General features: G+C 45.1%; 1 long non-coding RNA gene across 1 annotated transcript; it reads left to right on the top strand.

Annotated features, from left to right (window-relative positions):
* Window positions 1–13,741: 13,741 nt before the first annotated feature.
* LOC123095852 (uncharacterized) lies at window positions 13,742–19,956 on the top strand. Its single transcript, XR_006446341.1, has 2 exons — window positions 13,742–13,892; window positions 19,701–19,956. It is a non-coding gene; the product is annotated as an uncharacterized lncRNA (long non-coding RNA).
* The last annotated feature ends 492 nt before the right edge of the window (window positions 19,957–20,448 follow it).

The following is a 20,448-nucleotide window of genomic DNA, read 5'->3' as shown; positions in this document are numbered from 1 at the left end:
CTCAAACTGTATCATGCATGTCATCCCAGAGCAAAAATAATAATCCCCTCCTAAGTCAAATTAACCTCTCTTGTTGTCAGGCAAAAAGTAGTGATGGACCAAGCGGGCCCACAGATGGAAAGCATCGATATCGCTGATAACCGCTTAAGTGGGTGCGAGAGGACAACCACCACCGCTTTGCATGTGGGCCAAACATATATATGTTGAATACCCAAAATGCACAACTTTGATGTGCCACATGCCTCAAAAACCGTAAACCATGCACCCACACAGAGCGAGGTTCATATCAAGCGTACTACATATGATGGTCCCCTTCCCCCCTCTTCACCACATACTATATGCTCCTGCCATAATATATGTACAACCCAAAAGAATTCTCATCGATGGTGAAATTAATTAACCTATCCCGGTGTAGGTCAAAGTGATGCATGCATGCATCGACGATGGCCTCGTGGGCCCACAGATGGAAGCGTCACACGTGAGTGTCCTAACTAGGATATGCATGTGGCCCAAAAAGGTATTGTGTGATGTTTGAATAACCAATTTCACAATTTTGATGTGGCACGTGCCTCCGTAACCAAAAGGTCCTGACACTGAGTGAGGTGTACTTATTCACGGACGTGTACGTATAGTATATATGCTAGTCCCCTCCCACCTCTTCGACGCGTATTATATACCACCATAACACAAACAAAAAAGATTCTACCTTGCTAATCAAATTAACCTCACTGCCGGCTATTCGTCAAAGTGATGGACGATGACCTCGCGGGCCCACAGAAAGCGTCACACGCGAGTATCAAGTGTCGTGTAGGACAACCATCGACTGCATGTGGCCAAAACATTTATGTATGAAAGGGTTGTGTAATGTTTTAAATAACGATTTCACGACTCTGATGTGGCACCGGCCTGCCTAACAAAACGGCCAACCCACACAGTGGCTCACAACTCGTAGTGTACTGCGACCTACCCGCCACCCCCAGATGCACACACCCACACACACCGCGAATCCATCGCAACTATGATGCATGTTAAATCAATTATCTCGCGGTGAACATACATGTTACCAAAGGAGGGACGTTTTAATTTCAAAAAAATTACAGAGATCATTAAGACGTTTTAGTACATTGATTGATTGATTTTCTACGAGTATAATGTGCAAAAATCAAATTTGAGCTACATGCACACGTGACAGTGCACCTAAATGGATTGCAAAAACACGTGTCTCACTGGGTGCATGTTTACTCCCCGTGCAACAAATTTCAAACATTGAGAATCTTGATTTTTAAATTCTAGTTTATCCAAAACTTATTTGAAGTTCATGAAACTTATCGTGTTGTCATATGGACACCAATACAAAGTGGCATTGTACTTTTTTATGTCAAATTTGAGAGTAGTTTTGATGTAATCTTTATCTAATTACAGACGGGAGATTATTAATAATTGGGAACCAATATCCCAAACGGATTATTTATTCAAACCGTGAGCGTTAGACCAACAATGGATACGTGCCATGCTTCGGTTAAGCAATAAAGCGGCAGCATTAATCATCCAAATAGAAAAACAATATACGTGCCCCCGCGCGACCCGTGTGGCGTGCGAGCAGGTGTGAGTTGACGGGACGCATGCAAGCAGTCCGCCGCAGGCAGACAGGGAGGCGTGCGTGCAGGTGTGTGAATTGACGGAGGCGTGCTCGCTGCGTAGTGTCATCGGGAGGCGTGCGAGTAGCTGTGTGAAACTTTGGTAGGCATGCCAGTAGTCCAGTGCGCAGGCTCACCGGGAGGCGAGCCATCGGTTTGACCGCCACCCACCTCTCTCCCACAACTCCCACTACTCCATATTAATGGTGCGCCCGAGCGGCCGCACCCCCCATCCTCGCACACACAATCCTCTCTCTCCGCTTGCATCCTCGACGCCGCTCTCAGTCCTCAAAGCCGTCAGTGTATGAGGATGCTGCCGAAGCGCGCCATCGGAGGGAGTGGCGACGCCGGGGCTGCTAAAGCACCGGAGCACGGCGTGGAGATGGAGACAGAGGTTGCCGTCACCGCCGACGAGTTATCGTCGCATCCTGACGTCGTCGACGACGTCGAGCTTCCACAGCCGGAGGTGGAGTTCCACACCGACTCCGACGACCACTCCGGCGACGACTTCGACGACCACTCCGGCGACGACTCCGACGACGACGGACAGCTGGTTAGTCATCTATACCCATTTTTGTGTCAAATAGATCATAGGGTTTCTCTGGTTACTCCTGCCTCCCCCTTTTTGGAATAGAAATCCTATGGTTATGTTCTCCCAATCCATGAAATCTGAGTAAGTTTTGTTAGATCCGTGTAGTGTGTTGATTGTTTGAATGGTACAGGTGATAAGTGATTAGTTGTTTCATCTGTGCAAATGATTTATGCTAGTAATCCAAGTTTACAATGACAATGTACTACGATTTCTGAAGGTTCTTTTGGAGGATTTCAGTACATACCCCCCCCATATTGGTTGCTTGATCCATATGGTTACAATCAATAAGCATTTCTCCTTTGGATTCATCTGTACTAGTTTTCTTAGGGAACTTTTCATCCACTCCAACCTCTTGTGAAGAAGGCTACATTTTTCTAGAATGTAATCAAATGCCCATGTTAATCATGTCAGATCAAAGATGGCATGTTAGTGCATTTTACAAATCCTGCAAACCAAATAGCTAGGCCTGTAGTAATGTTCAAAACTACATGTAGGCACAAACACGTTTTCTTCTTTTGCGGATAAGATTAGGCCTAGTGGTGGATAATGTGATACAATGTAACAATCACGTCTAATGCCTAGATCTGCATCTCTCAGAAATTACTTTGAACTCCTACCGAGGGACCTTACCGGAGATTATATTCGCCAGGTTCTTTGTTCTTAGAGCAAGGGTGCTGAAGGAAATGAGGTTTGCCCTACATTTATTTCGCAAAAATGAATGGTTTGTTGATCAGCGCCGGCGCCTGCGGCAGAATGGAGTAGGCTCCAATAATGCTGAATTTCATTTGGGAACTTCACATGACAGAGTAATCGGAAGTCATCGTGTCAACCCCATACATGACTTCTCAGTGGCTGACCCCTTTGCAAAAATTGTGAGGTTTCGAAACCAGACTTAGAAGTGGTGATATTAGTTTGAACCTCTCTGATATCCATGTTCAACGGATCAGCGCGAGCATTTGCAGCTGATGAGCTGAATTTCATATCTAATATTAGTTTGAACCTTGTAATCTTCGAATTTGAGCCATATAACTCTGGAATTTGAACCTTGTAACATTTCGAGCTTTTGTGGTACAATCATTGAAATGGCATCGTATGAGACTCGTATATTGCTAGCACTATTTTGACCTTAATATGCAATGGTCTTAGATTTTATTAACCATTCTCGAATCAGTTTACCTTGTCGATCTCACAGCACATGATCTGTATAGCTAACTCGACCGCGATCTTTGACATTATTGCACACAGTTGGTTTCTTCCACCGTGTGCACTGTAGAGCGCAGAATTAATTATCACACTCGAGTGTCCATCATCACCCTTCTGTGTAACTTTGACCTCATCACCCAAGGGTAAACTTATGACCGAAGTCATTCCACACACTTCGTTTTTACAAAGCTTTTTGCCAATAAACGCCCATGATTTATCCCTCTTCTAGCTGACGCGTGGCCAAACTAGCTGGGCGGGAAGCTTGCGTGGTAAACAGCGCGGTAGCGCGGCAACAGGCTCACCGACGATACATTTGGCGCCTCTTCGAGCCCACGCGTGCGGTGCGGTGTTGTCAAGCGTGCAATGGAATCCTCCGCTATGAACGCCGTGACAAGACGTGACGATTACAGGCCGGCCGGCCCCCATTTATTACAACGGCCATTTAACCTACCCTTGTGTCTCTTCAACCTTTTAATCGTGCCCCACCATTGCAAGAAGCACACCCATGACGAGAAATTCTTAAAGGATATCCTGCGCGGCTCCAATGGCGCTCCGAGCGGCTGCCGACGACGAGCAGCAGTTCACCATGCGTGCCGTGGTGGACACCCACAGAAGGTTCATGGACCTCTCGGTGGTGTACACCAATGACCCGGTCTGGGTGGAGCACTCCATCCACATCATGGAGTTGTTGCTTGCCGCAGAGAAGTACAAGGTGGTTGGGTCCGACCTCGAGTACACCCGCGCTCGTGCCGGGTCTCGTCCCAAGGTTGCCGTCGCCCAGATGTGCGTGCGCCACCACGTCCTCGTCTACCACTACTGCCTTGCCACAAGGCCTTGCGAGCGTTTCGCTAGGTTTGTCAACAGCCCCCACTACATGTTCGCTACGGTGGACATCACCAATGATGTAAAGCCGCTCGAGAATTTGGGCATCGCCTGCCAGAATCTTTTCGACATCCAGGGCCAATACAAGATCTGGGGCAGCAAGGAGCATGATAAGGACTCACTGGTTCACCTCGCCGAGGCCATCATCGACCCCTATTACAGAGACATGAAGGATTCGTGCAACAAGGACAAGCGTGCCTGGCACTCGGCCTGGATGGAGAAAATCGACAAAGCTCACGTCGTGTACGCGGCCAAGGAGGCGTACACGAGCTACGACATGTACAGGCGGATCGTTGACATGAGGAAGTGTCTCCTTCCCCAAAATGTCCAGGGACCCAACAAGAAGCAGAGCAATGGCAAATGTCGTCGCAACAATAAGTAGATGATTAGATCCTCGTTTCTCCTACTTTAGTATGCATGTAATTGCTTTCTTTGGTGTGTGGAAATGTTATGTGTGTAGTTGATACGTCTCCAACGTATCTATAATTTTTGATTGTTCCATGCTATTATATTATCTGTTTTGGATGTTTAATGGGCTTTATTATGCTCTTTTATATTATTTTTGGGACTAACCTATTAACCGAAGGCCCAGTGCAAATTGATGTATTTTTTTGCCTATTTCAGTGTTTCGCAGAAAAGGAATATCAAACGGAATCCAAACGGAATGAAACCTTCGCGAGGATCTTTTTTGGAACAAACGCAATCCAGGAGACTTGGAGTGGAAGTCAAGGAAGCAACGAGGCAGGAGGGCGCGCCCCCCACCCTTGTGGGCCCCTCGTAGCTCCACCGACCTACTTCTTTCACCTATATATACTCTTATACCCTAAAAACATCCAGGGGAGCCACGAAACCACTTTTCCACCGCCGCAACCTTCTGTATCCGTGAGATCCCATCTTGGGGCCTTTTTCGGCGATCTGCCGGAGGGGGATTCGATCACGGAGGGCTTGTACATCAACACCATAGCCTCTCCGATGATGTGTGAGTAGTTTACCATAGACCTTCGGGTCCATAGTTATTAGCTAGATGACTTCTTCTCTCTCTTTGGATCTCAATACAAAGTTCTACTCGATCTTCTTGGAGATCTATTCGATGTAATACCTTTTTGCGGTGTGTTTGCCGAGATCCAATGAATTGTGGGTTTATGATCAAGATTATCTATGTACAATATTTGATTCTTCTCTGAATTCTTATACGCATGATTTGATATCTTTGCAAGTCTCTTCGAATTATCGGCTTAGTTTGGCCTACTAGATTGATCTTTCTTGCAATGGGAGAAGTGCTTAGCTTTGGTTTCAATCTTGCGGTGCTCGATCCCAGTGACAGAAAGGGAACCGACACGTATTGTATTGTTGCCATCGAGGATAAAAAGATGGGGTTTATATCATATTGCTTGAGTTTGTCCCTCTACATCATGTCATCTTGCCTAATGCATTACTCTGTTCTTATGAACTTAATACTCTAGATGCATGCTGGATAGCGGTCGATGTGTGGAGTAATAGTAGTAGATGCAGAATCGTTTCGGTCTACTTGTCATGGACGTGATGCCTATGTTCATAATCATGCCTAGATATTCTCATAACTATGCGCTTTTCTATCAATTGCTCGGCAGTAATTTGTTCACCCACCGTAATATATGCTATCTTGAGAGAAGCCACTAGTGAAACCTATGGCCCCCGGGTCTATTTTACATCATATTAGTTTTCCGTCAACTAGCTATTTTTGTCGCCGTTTATTTTGCAATCTACCAATCTATACAACAAAAATACCAAAAATATTCATCTTATTATCTTTATCAGATCTCACTTTTGCAAGTGGCCGTGAAGGGATTGACAACCCCCTTATCGCGTTGGTTGCAAGGTTCTTGATTGTTTGTGCAGGTACTAGGCGATTTGCGTGTAGTCTCCTACTGGATTGATACCTTGGTTCTCAAAAACTGAGGGAAATACTTACGCTACTTTGCTGCATCACCCTTTCCTCTTCAAGGGAAAACCAACGCATGCTCAAGAGGTAGCAGTAGTCACTTGTGTAATTGTATGCTTAATTTGGTTATGCAATGCTATCTTTTTAAGTATATATGTTGATGCTCTATAGACAGAGCGTAGATATTGTGCGGACAAAGAAAATCACATCGCACACGGACTAAACAATGGAACCCGTCGGTGATGTTTTCATCACTCACTCACAATTGTATACCAGCAATCGTTTGCTCACAACACACACGGCTTGTTAGCAGTAATCGTCTGTGTTGTTGTCGGTCTTCGCACAAGTTTCCGATTACAGACCTGTTTGCCTCGTATCACACACATCTTGTTCATTTGAACCGTTTCTGTTCTCATGTCTCAATGCAAACAGTTCATCCGAGTGAACCGCATGCCGTATATCGCACACACCTTTGATCTGGCTGACCGTTTCTTTTGTGTTGCCTAATCACAAACAGTTCATCTGAGTGAACCGTATGCTGTACATCGCACACACCTTCATCTGGCTACCCGTTTCTTTTGTTCCTCCTCATCGCAAATGGTTAATTGAGCTGAACCGTATGACCTGCATCACACACACAACTAAAATCTGAAACGTGTTTGATGCATCCTCCATCGCAAACATTTTGCACCTTTTTGGATGGTTTTTTACACCACCGTTTGCGATTATGGCATCACACACAGTTTCGTCGAAGGGTCTCTGATCGTAGTGTCGCGTTAGCAGCATCCTGCAATAGTTCTTCGCACGAACCCCAGAGTTCGAACCTCTCAAGGGTCTGCGGAACCCGAAATCCAAGATTTTGTGCGCCAGGTAGGGGTGCGTCGGAGATCCGCCACCTTGTTCGCTGTGCTCTGCTGTTCGGCTCTCATGGCGGACGCTTCTCCATCGACTGGATCAACGCGCGCTCTCGGAGGAGCCGAGGGCCTCCAAGCCTTCACCCCTGGCCTGCGGCGGGTGCAGTGGCCGCTTAAGTTCAGGACGGACATGCCGCCCCGATATGACGGCGTGGCAGACCCGACAGGCTTTCTCCAAGCATACAAGGAGGCTGTTTGGGTGGCCGACGGCGACGACAAGGTCATGGCGAACTGGCTTCCCATGGCCCTGGCGGGCGCGCCACGTGCCTGGCTTCTCAAATTGCCAGGGTCTTTTGTGGCGTCCTCGGAGGAGCTGCACGACCTCTTCATCGCGTGCTATGCGTTACCAGCACCCCACGCCGTCGCAACCGTCCTCGGTAGCTCGCAGGCGCCGCCCTCGGACTGCCATGTCAACCAGTTCTTCCGTCAGGTGGGTGCCACCCACGTGCAACACGGAGCTCCTCCGGGATGGGCGGCGCCCAAGGCCGACCTCACCTTTGACTCGAGAGACCACCCCATGACCACCGCGGGCGCCGGCGCGCTCCCGATGCTCTGCACCCCTACCATCTGCAACGTGGCGATCACCAAGACCCTCATCGACGGCGGAGCTGGCCTCAATGTGCTCTTTGTGGAAGCTTTCGGCTTGCTTCATGTGCCACATGGCCAGCTCGGCCCCACCAAGCCTTTCTCCGGGATCATGGACGGCTCCACCTGTCCCTTGGGGCAGATCCGCCTCCCCGTCACCTTCGGCACCCGCGACAACTACCACACCGAGTTCATCGACTTCGACATCGCCCGCATTGGCCTCTCGCGCAATGCCATCCTCGGGTACCCGGCCCTGGCCAAGTTCATCGCAGCGACTCATCCAGCCTACAACCTCATGAAGATGCCGGGGAGCAGCGGCGTCCTCACTGTGGCCGGTGACACCAAGGAGGCCTTGTTGGCCCTCAAGCTCGCCTTCAGGGCCGTGACTGCCGTGCGACCGAGGGAGGAAGGAGCCCTAGGGGATCTGGCGACCGCGCCAGCAAAGAAGAAGCAGTTGTTCTCCCAAGATTGCGCCGAGATGAAGCAGGTATCGATCGATGAGGACGGGGCATCGGGCTCCACCTTCACCATAGGCGCCAGCCTCCCTTCGGATCAAGAGGAGGCATTGGTTAGCTTCCTGCAAGAATAAGGACGTGTTCGCAGGGGAGCCCAAGGATCTGGTCGGGATCCCGAGGGGGATAATCGAGCACCACCTGAGGGTGTGCCCCAATGTGCACCCGGTGAAGCAGAAGGCGCGGCGGCAGTCCATGGAGAAGCAGTCTTTCATCATCCAAGAAACCCGCAAACTGCAAGAAGCTGGTGTCATTCGGGATGTGCGGTACCCGGAATGGCTGGTGAACCCGGTCGTTGTCCCCAAGAAAGGCGGGAAGGAACGCATGTGTGTCGACTTCACCAACCTTAACAAGGCTTGCCCTCAAGACCGGTTCCCGCTTCCGCGCATTGACCAGATCATTGACTCCACACCCGAGTGCGACCTGCTATGCTTTCTGGACGCCTTCTCAGGTTATCACCAGATCAAGATGGCCGTGCAGGACGTAGAGAAGACAACCTTCTTGACCCCATGCGGGGTGTATTGCTACACCTGCATGCCTTTTGGGCTGCGCAACACCGGAGCGACTTTCCAGCGCTTGATGCACATCTCTATGGGCCGGCAGCTCGGGAGGAACACCGAGGCCTACGTCGATGAAATAGTGGTGAAGTCTCGGGAGTCAAGGACCCTTATCGAGGACCTGGAAGAAACATTCGCTAGTCTGCGCAAGGTGGACCTGCGGCTCAACCCGGAGAAATGTGTGTTTGGCGTCCCCTCCGGTAAGCTGCTAGGCTTTCTGGTGTCGCACAGGGGAATCGAGGCAAACCCAGAGAAGGTCAAGGCGATAGAAGAGATGAGCCCGCCACAGACTCTCAAGGAAATGCAAAAGCTGGCGGGTTGTGTGACCTCACTGGGGCGCTTCATCTCCAAGCTGGGGGAGCGCGCCCTCCCGTTCTTCAAGCTGATGAAAAAGAAGGGCCCGTTCGAGTGGACTCTGGAGGTTGACGGGACATTCCAAGACCTCTTGCCATCCACCTTGAGATCACAGGTATATAGTCCACATCATGAGGTGGTTCGCATTGAGTCCATGTTCCACCATCCCCTTGCACCGAAAGACTTCCTGGTCCATAGCTTCAAGCCTGGCCTCCACGGATCCCGTCCCCTTGGGGCCTTGCACATCGCGTATGTGGAGCACCCCCTCATGCATCTGGATAGCCTAAGGGTGCTGCATCACCTCCCGCAAATATGGGTTGACGACGTTCTCAAAGAACTTGTCCTTGGAGGAGCTTGAAGCGTCCATGGTGGATTGGATCTGTCAGAAAATAGCAAGGAAAAGAAAACAGAAGATTTCTCCGCGATACGGTGGTCAATAGGTTCGGGGGGTATATAAAGAATTTTTTTTATCTTGGGAAACAAGCAAACGGAAGAAAAACGAAGTCCAGAAGGTAGGCTGGTATGAGGTTATAAGTGTATGAGATTCAGATTGTTTATACATGGACATCCTAGACATTGGAGTATAACAGTATGACCATAACAGTTCAAAAGGCACTGACAAATGTTTTGGCATCAAATTACTGAATATTTATTGATGCAAGTACCTCAAATATGCATTAGTTGGCCAACATAATCCAAAAACCAAATGGTTCAATATGGCCTATTATGCAGATAGAAATTGGGAGGTTTGATACTTGCATGTGAATTGGCTAGAAACTTTCAGAATTAGTGCCTCTGTACAAATACAAGCTGTGCAAATTCCTGTAATATTGTTTTGCGGGTAAAAAAAACTAATTTCTGTAATGTTGTAATTGTAGATAAATACCTTTCCTCAGTCCATGTTTTGAGTTATTTCTCCTTGAAGTCAAGAAAGCCTCTAAATTAGAATAGAAATGTTGCATAAGCAACAAACTTCTAGATACGTCACACCCTTCAAGTAACCAATCTGCACGTTTAATTTTTCTGTGCTTTTCTTCTGCTTCTCATTTTCTTACTGTCTCAAATTTTAAGTAGTGATTGAGTGGTAGCAGCTTTACTAGAATTATTTATGGATTATATATATGCAGAACATCTTGCTACTACTGCTGGGCTTGCTAAAATAAACAAATGCAATATTGTTGTTCTGATGGAACACGCAAAGAGCTCTTTTGGCATTTATATTTTTTATCTATTCGTATTATTTTTTCTGGAACTTATTATGTCTGCGGTGACCTATTTAATATAGATTACGATGTAACTCTATTTTCTTTGCAGGTAAGATTACGATGTCACTCGTCATAAACTATCGAGGCACGTGGCCATAGCCATGGACTTTGCGGCCGGCCTGCTTATCCTTGCCAAGGCAAAAATGCATGACCCAGTGTCCAACTTTGAACGCCGACATGGACGACGGCCTCAAGTGCTCCAGCATCTTCTTTGTAGGTAGACCGGCACCGCTAAGGGCTTAGCCAAACTACTTCTTTTTTACCTATATTAACAACCAACCGCTACATATTGTCATCGGATAAATTTGGACCGATAGGATTTTACTAAAGTTTATTAATGATACTTTGTTTCAGAATATGTGGAGAGGCAGTTTGCACCATAGTTCAAGCCAGACTCTAGATTACATGGCTAAGGAGCTCACTTATACTGGCAATTTTTTACTGTCTTTATTTAAATTAAAATGGTTTATGTACTCTGTCGGGGCAGTCATATGCCATATTAATTTCAGATGAACAATTTCCAATTTAATGTTGTGCGTGTATGTATTGTTATATCTAAAAGGAAAATTCCAAAGAAACAATAACAGGGTCACAGCTTGTATTTACATGATGGACAATGGATGTTTCAATAGCTAAATGTAAACAAAAATAATATAAATTGTGGTCTCTAAGTTTGTGTCATTTAGTCCATCAATAAAATGCACTATTATATTTGCATGTCCAATTCATAAGTGCAAGAAGCAATCATTTTTATTTGATTTGAATTAACAAGGTAGGACCTATACATTGATGATAAACTTGATTAGAAGGCCACAGTGTTGTTAACCCGTTGCAACGCACGGGCATTTTTGCTAACTGACTACTTACTTTGTGGAGTGTGGATGACTGTCATTTTCTATGTGCATACTCTATGTAATCACTATAGAGTTTTTTTTCTTTCAACCTGTACAAGGCTATGTGGAGAAAGTATGTAGAAATTGAAATGGAATTCCTGACACTATGTAAGTTTGGTTTCTCAAGTAATTGAAGAAATGCTCCAAGAATATTGCCACTATCAATATATTTGTTCTTTTATGGGCAAAAGAGTCTGCACGTGCACTATCACTTTTTATTTGTTGAAAAGTTTCTTACCTTTGTGTTGGTCAATTATTTTTATGTATATTTTAATAATATATTTTTAGCTAAGATGCATTAGATCATTGTAGTATAGTCGAAGGGGATGGTCTAGATGAACATTTGTGTACTATTTGTAGCGAACATATCTCCAATTGTATTATTGGAAGTTAAGGAAAGTTTTGGCGTTTGCTACATAGAGAAACACTAAAGAGGCATGTGGGGGCGACCCTCATATCCAGCTTGATGTGATTATATTACTTTAAGTTATAAACATTCCCTTGAGCTTTTCAATGAAAAGTGTCATGTGGTGGTTGACTTCATCACCTTGGAATTGATCGCATTCCAACATGCTTTGATCAGGTAAACAACACAATTATCGTTGTCAAGAGCTTAATGAAGGATAAGTGGCAACACAGGCGGGCTATCATGTTGACATAGATGTCATGTTAAAAATACAAGACATGGACATGTTGACATAGATGTCATGTTAAAAATACAAGACATGGACGGAAGGAGCCTCATTGGGTTAGAGAGAGTTTTCTTTCTCCCGTTGCAACGCACGGGCATTTTTGCTATCGGTACTGGTGTTTATAGGAGCCTAGCATTGCTGGGGCATAGGAAGTTCTAGCTTCACTCAGTGACGATCCTTTCCAGCTTCGGGTTCCTGCTTCAATGTTGTGAAGCACTCTGAAAAACTTTGAGTTCTTTCTGGGACAAGTCACTCTGTTTCTGCCTCCTGAATGCATAAATTTCCTTAGTCCTTAGATATTGCCACTCTGGATTATTTGGATGGAATATGAATTTCATGGTGTGATATCCTATCATCTTGCTGAAGCTGATCGGTATCAAACTGTCTGATCATCGTACCTGAAAGACAGTGTGATTAAGCTTCCTCTCACTGAACCTACTAAATTTGCTGTTGGTTTGTTTGGCGCTAAGTATTCTGAATCAAGGTTGGCAACTTCGTTTGATAGTTTTCATGTCAATTGAGTCACTGCTTCTGCTTTATCTGTAAAAAAATGCATACCAACTAGAACACTACTCACATAGCTACATTGTCCAGGATATTTGGGCCTAAATTAACCGCATCATTTCTTGCTCATGATGTCACAGTGCCCAAATTAGTACATTCTCATAGGTAACTATTCCTTTGGCGACTCCCAGTGTACTTCCTTTCCTTGCCAGCATAGGCCAGAACATGGACAACCAAAACCATATCCAGTATTTTGCCTAGCCAATTTTTTGTATCTTTTGGGTTGCGCTCAAACCAAACACACCTAAGATGCAACTGTGCAGATCAAGATTCTTTACCTATTATTAGCTAAATTAGGAGCATTGTGTATAAGCAAAATGTTATGGGAGTTTCTTGGTATAACTCCTTGTCACAATGGTGTGGTTGCAAAGCTAATTCAGTATCATGTAATCTACTTAGCAGGCAACCATTTTTTTAGGGAAACGCAGGCAACTTTACTTAGATTGTACAACCAATATTCATTTCATTTTCCTTAATAAGATCATTACTTTTTCATGCACTGCCTCTCCCCTATATGCCAGCAGCAAGAATTTGTTTTATGCATTGTTTAGCATTTGTATTAATACTGTATTCACCAGTGCTTTTTGTATCCTGATTTTTAACATCGACTGCTGATAAATCAAAACTGGTGTATAGATTGTTGGTTTGTCACTATGTGCACAGGGTTATGATTGGGTAATTGAAATGTTATTCACATTGTCAATTGACTAATATGTGCTACTTGTTACCTTGCTACAGAGAAACCAGCGACAATGGTGATCCCTCCACCAGACAGGGCCCTAGAATCGTTGGTTTTCTCAAGCCCAACCTTTTGAGGATGGATTTCTCGAACAAGTTTGTGACCGCCCAGGTGATCCACACCCCAACAACAACCGTCCCGTGTTCTGCGAGCTCATAGGAGAAGCTGCTGAGATCGCACATGTAGTCGACGGCGACGTCTCTGCCGCCGCAAAGATTGGAAAGTTGTTGGGCGAGCGCCTGCTGCTCAAGTAGATACCTGCCGTGTCCTGTTAGATTGATCTCTCCACCAATGGGCCCAACGGCTTATTGGGCCCTTGACCCACGCCCTGATCGGGGGCGTCCAGCCCAAGCAAGGCTGGTGGGCCCCTGCCGCGCAGTGCTATAAAGAGGAGGTGGGGACCAGGGGCACGGAGTACGAGGTTCGTCACCGCCACTGTTCCCCACTCCTAACCCTATCCGATCCAGAGGGAGGCACTGAAGCGATGGGAAGCTCCACCGCCGCCACTCACGCACTCTCTGCCATCACCGCCGTAGCCATCCACCATGGCCAACGGCGGGAACTCCTCGGGCCAAGAAAAAGGTAATACCTATCACTACTGTTGCCGGAATCCTAGCCTAACCGATCCGTGATTCTATCAATGGTATCAGCCAGAGATTGGTTTAGGATTTTCGGTACAGAAAAGAAAAGGAAATCCCCTCCCGAGAGAAACCCTAACCCCAAAACAAAAAGAAAGAGGGGAGAAGGGCAAAGTGCGCCGCCGGAAGGCCGCGCCGTTCCTCTCGATCCGGACGCGCATCGGCAAGCCGAGGCGTCGGACGAAGAACCTACCCCGAAACAGGGCAAAGAAATCACCGGAGAGGGCCTCGTGCTCGCCAGCTAAGTGCGCCGCCGCAAGGCCGCGCAGTTCCTCTCGATCCCCACACGCATCGGCAAGCCGAGGTGCGGGGAAGAAGAACACAACCTCCCCAAGGGGGCAAAAGGGCACCACCACCGCACCGCTTGACGGCGGCGCGCTCTCCCACGGGAGCTCGCGCACACCGGCAAGGGGCACAGAGGGGGCACCGCTGCTTCACGCCGTCGTTGTCCTCGGTGAAACAGAGAGGAGACGCGGGTGGTGGAGAAACAGAGAAACAAGGCGAAGAAGAGGTGGCTCGCGCGGCGAGGTGGCTTTTGACGCTGTCGCCGGCGGCCATACAGAGACTCGCCGGTGGCTGGGCATTGCCCTTGCGGGTGCGGAGCAGATGATGGCTCCGCCGCGCCTCTCTCTCACTGACAAAGGAGGGGGAAGGGAAGAAAAGGAGCCCAGCGCGCGCGGAGGCGCTTGACGGCGTCGCCGGCGGCCGGCGAGGTCAGGACCCACGGCGCAGTCCGCGGCGGCGCGGGGGAAGGAAAGGAATGGCCGAGGGTTTCGGTCGATCCCCTCGCTGCTTCGTTTTTGATCGAGCGATCTCCACGGGCGATCGTCCGATCTGTTGAACGGTCCCGATAGAAAACCTAGCGTACATGGGCCCTTTTGGGCCACAAGTGCGGCAAGACCGGCTCGCACGCCCTGGGCTGCTAGCACTGGCGGTCGCTGGGCCGCGTCAGGCCGCAGCGGCGCGCTGGGCCGGATCCGGCAGCCGCGCGCGAGCCAAACGGGCTCCGAATGGCTGGGCCATTTGCGGCCAGCACAGGAAGCGTTTCATTTTTTTGTTTTGTCCGGAGTTTTTTTTCTATTCAAATTAATCCAACGAAAATTTGTCTAGAAAATAGCAAAGTAACAGTAAATAAAAGTTTTTGTAAAGAATAAAAAGTTCATGAATTTTTTAATCCATGTTTTCCGCTGCAAAATAAAAATAAAAGTGCTCTTTTAAAAGTGAATAGAACTAAAGAAAATGATTAAATTGTTGCTTCTCTAATGCATTTTTAACCAACCGGTTAAAATTGCTTAAAGAGTAAAAGAGTACAGAATTGTTTCTGAATAGAATATTGTAAAATTTCCGCTGCAAAGTAAAGTTTTATCCTCCAATTAAATTGGAACCAACGGGAAAATTTAATTGGAAGAACTGTTCTTAGCAATGTTTTTCCCATGTGGGTGAAATAAGATTCAGATAGTTTCCAATATGACAAAAGAAAGATATTTGTTTTAAAGTGAAAATATGGTATTGTTATTTTCTGACCAACGTTGATAATAACAGTATTATAGTTCTATGAGTCCTATGTTCAAAGCTTAAATCTCTGATAAATTTTGTATCAAAGTGATCAATTTTCAGAGAAAAGATAAAGATCAAGAAAAGCTCTTGAGCTAGAGAAATGTATATTTCTTGTTCCCGCTGCAATAAAGTTGGTGATGATGATGATTTCTTATCAAAGTTGTTTAATAGAAATACTATCATCACATTGTTTAAGAGTTATATGCATTATTTCCATTTCCGCCCAACGGTGATATGGAATTAATGTAGAAGGATGATGTTTTATTCTAATTCTGCCCAACGGTGATTTCGAATATAGAAGAAGGTTTTAAAAGTTTAATGTGCATATTTTTTAACCAGATCAACATGGGTTATTTTTATGCTCAGTATTGTTGATTATTGGCTAAATTTTTTCTCAGACTAAAAGTTTTCCATGCCTTCATTCGTGAAAGAAAATGCCTGGGTACTTGTGACCCGAAAGATGACCAAGAAAGGTCATAATGTGAGGGAGTATGTTCTCTCTAAAGAATGGCTTTAAAAGAAAATAATTCTTGAATATTAATATCCAAGAAAAGAAAAGAGATAGATCATTGAGAGTCTTGGTTGACGAATGTCTTTCATGTACTCTCTATGAAGCAGATTATTCAGTCAACATGATTTGAGTTGAAACAAGCAACATGCGTGTTTAATTTGACCAACGTCGGATCAAGCATGTGTGTCAAAGAGCATTCGGATTTATTCCTAAATTTGATGATTGAATATGCAGTCAAAAGAGCCAATTCTGGCATTTATGTCCCGTACAGGGAATTACCCGCATGGCGGGAAAAGATGTTTATGATAAAACCCGCATGGCAGGAAAAGTCTGGGAAAATCCCTGCGTAACCCGTATGGCGGCAGAAATTTTCTCAGACTTATCTTGTATGACAGGAGAAAGACATGGTGACTCATGTGCTTTTAATGTGTCCCACTCTGGGAGAAAAGTATGGAGTAGCTATTATGCCTTCCTAGTATCGACCGTACATCTTATGTGTAACGGTCATTAAGCACTCGATAAATCCGAAGAGAACAAAAGTTACAGACGAACCTAAAGATAAGAATGATATGCAAGTGTGACTTGCAAAAGTACTAATGAGAAAGAACTTTGTTGAGTTTCTGAAATGGAATAAGGAAAAAGTACTCCCATACCAGTTAACAAATAACTTCATTATATATGAAGTAATCAGATAAATGAAGTAGATATTCAAAGTTTCCTCAATTCACAAGAGTTGTGAATGGTTTTTCGAAATTGTGGCAGAAAAGTTCTTGCCACATTTCGAGGGGGAGAAAGAAATATGAGATATCCATTAATGAAGAATGTGATCGTCTGGGGGAGTACGACGATCATAATAATACCCCTAAAGAAAAGAAATAGTTGTATTCCTAGATCTTTTACAGTTCCGAAAGCAGACTAAGGAATACTAAGACGGTGCTTAAAGTGCCATAAAGAAGAAAGTTTTAACAGAATAAACCCAAATAATAATCTTAAAGATACGCCATTCTTAGTGAAGATGGAGTAATCTGGGGGAGCATGGTATGAAGATACCTAAGACTCAAAAAGATTGTATCTAGGGAGCATGTTGTATGACCTATACAACACCCGTTGTTAGCTCTATAAAGGAGGAATGATTAAACATGGATCTTGTGATAAAGGTCCCTGTAAAACCTATTGCCTCTTGGAAATGAAAGAGTATACAATTAATTTGCCTGTTGGCAATGACAGAGCAACAACAACCCCATATGAAAGAAGTGCCAGTACCTGAGACACAGATGGTCTCGAGGAATGAGAAAATCAGATACTCCTGATTACCATAAAGTCTATGTTAATGGAGGTTGATTCCACCTCGTTTAAAGCGCTCAATCGAGTTTTGAGTAGTGTCTGTTTTGTCTAAATGATAAAGGGACTATGTGAGATGAAATAAAATTTGTGAATCCCGACGATGTTTGGGACTCATAAGTAATTTCCAATGGAGTCAAAACAGTAGGCTGTAAAGGGTCTACAAGTTCAATGTGACTCCAAAGGAAATATGTAAAGGTGTAAAGCGTGACTTAAATCGAAAGATTTTGTGAAAAGAGAATGAATAGATTACAATGAGTGTTAGTGGCACATCATGATCGACATCATGATCTGAGTTACATCAGATGAAAGTAAAGAACGCAAGGGATACTGCTTCAAGAAGTCTTTTATGGACTAGAGCAAGTCTCTAGACAGTGGCATTTAAAGTTAGTAGAATCAGATGTTATTTTGGGTTAAAGAAAATGAGAGGACAATTGTATTCATGCAAAGTTATAGATTGGGAAATTCATTTCCTAATCATGTGCATGTGGATGACGTCCTACTTACTAGTGGTCATGTCAATCTACTGCAGGAGAAGAAAAGAAGTTCTTGTTCTCAAAGTTCAAGATAATGTTCTCAGTAGAGTGTCTCTTGTTATAATTATCGAGATTCACCAAGAAAATAATAAAAGGGGTATTGGGAATGTGACATGGACATGCTAAGAAAGGTCTCTAAAGTATGCATGCGAGAAAACCTACGCCTGTTCTTATAGTCAAGGGTAATGAGACTGGAAACTATGGTGTTCCAAAAGTTGATGAGAAAAGATTGAAAACGGATATGGTACCATATGCTTAAGCTGTTGGAAGCTCAATATATTACCCTGACACAGTTCACGGATCCGAATTGTTTTGACAATGTCCAGTCCATATATAGATCACATGGAATGGAGTCAAAGATACCAGCCTCATGCTGAAAGAAATAAGTGCTCTCAAAAGATTGTGAGTACAAAGACAAGACTTGTGAACGTATAGCGGAATCCACAATTGTCGCTAACTTTCACACTTGGAGTTTTTTGTGTGGAAAAGCTCCAAAAAGAATGAAACAATTATCATCAATATGATGCAAAGATAGGTTATAGCTTGATATGAGGCTGAGGGACAGGCAAAATGGTTAAGGAGACCTGTACCCGGAACTGATAATGGTTGACAACAACGATAACCATTTTAAGTTTTTTGCTCCTATGACAACGAGTCAAGTGTTGATGCCAAACACACTGACACAGAGTTATGCGTTGTAAAGGAGAAAGTCCGGAATTATGTAAAAATGCTTGAAGCATAAAAGCAACAGACAAGTGTTCGCAGATCTGCTTAATTAAAGGCTTACCGCCCAGTGTGTTCAGAGAACACACAGTCGACATGGGTTTTATGGTATAGTCTAAGATTTCCGGACAATAAAAGGGCCCAAGGTTAAAGATTCTGTTTCAAAACAGAAGAGTGTGTTGTAGGTGTTGATTCTATCGGGAATGAACCGTGATGATGAGACATGCTCTACATGCAAATCTGTGATGGAACGAGTACTTTGAAAAGAGTTATTTCAAAGTATAAAGTTAAAAGTATATGATGAGATCAAGGGGGAGAATGTTAGATTGATCTCTCCACCAATGGGCCCAACGGCTCATTGGGCCCTTGACCCACGCCCTGATCGGGGGCGTCCAGCCCAAGCAAGGCTGGTGGGCCCCTGTCGCGCAGTGCTATAAAGAGGAGGTGGGGACCAGGGGCACGGAGTACGAGGTTCGTCACCGCCACTGTTCCCCACTCATAACCCTATCCGATCCAGAGGGAGGCACTGAAGCGATGGGAAGCTCCACCGCCGCCACTCACGCACTCTCTGCCATCACCGCCGTAGCCATCCACCATGGCCAACGGCGGGAACTCCTCAGGCCAAGAAAAAGGCAATACCTATCACTACTGTTGCCGGAATCCTAGCCTAACCGATCCGTGATTCTATCATGTCCATCCACATGAAGAGAGAGCAGAAGTACCATCGGAAAGTCAAGGCTGTTATAGATTCTGTCAGAGAAGCTGGTGTCAAGTTGTTGTGATGGTGAAAACATAGAACTCGGCTTATCATTTGCGCTGTCTTAGCTGTATTTCTGATTTTTGGACTGATTCACAACCACTTTTGTGTTTATGAATTCGGCGCTAAACGAACGTTGTCCAGGACCCACGTTAATAAAAGGACTGTGTTGTAGGGACTCAGCCTGATAATCTGTTGTAGCACTTGGATCAACAGCCTGTGCCTGTTATTGTTCTCCTTTCCGAAATCCAACGGAGATTATTGGGCTGGAAATATTCCGGCGCCTGGCTTCTGATACTAAACTTGGTATTCGTTTTTCTTTTGCAGGTGAAAAAAAATGAAATACCAAATTTGGTACTCATGCCTGTTTTATGGATCATGGTGCGACTTTTTTTGCGTGTGAATTAATGTTTGATCGCGACTGCTGAGTGTATCATGCCGTTAAGTTTTGTTCAGATGCTCAGTTATCCATAGCGTAGCACCGTTTGCATCGGAGAATCTTCTTGATTTTTCCTTTTCTCTTGGGGAACTCGTTGTTATTGTTCTTGCAAATTGTTTACTGTCAGTGGATGCTAAACCTCAAGATCATGTTTCTTTTAGGAGATATACGTGTGTGTGTGTATGTACTATTTAATCTTTCCCTATTTTTTTAATAATAAAGCACGGATTGACTTTGTCGTGTTCACCGTCACAATACGCTTTCTTCCTGTGAATTTACGCTTTCAGTTTGAATTTAAAACATACTAGCAAAAATGCCCGTGCATTGCAACGGGAGAAAGAAAACTCTCTCTAACCCAATGAGGCTCCTTCCGTCCATGTCTTGTATTTTTAACATGACATCTATGTCAACATGTCCATGTCTTGTATTTTTAACATGACATCTATGTCAACATGATAGCCCGCCTGTGTTGCCACTTATCCTTCATTAAGCTCTTGACAACGATAATTGTGTTGTTTACCTGATCAAAGCATGTTGGAATGCGATCAATTCCAAGGTGATGAAGTCAACCACCACATGACACTTTTCATTGAAAAGCTCAAGGGAATGTTTATAACTTAAAGTAATATAATCACA

Source organism: Triticum aestivum, chromosome 4D (assembly GCF_018294505.1).
Source record: "Triticum aestivum cultivar Chinese Spring chromosome 4D, IWGSC CS RefSeq v2.1, whole genome shotgun sequence".
Lineage (NCBI taxonomy): Eukaryota > Viridiplantae > Streptophyta > Magnoliopsida > Poales > Poaceae > Triticum > Triticum aestivum.
The sequence above is the reverse complement of the archived record's forward strand: the minus strand, read 5'-3'. Positions and strand labels throughout refer to the sequence as shown.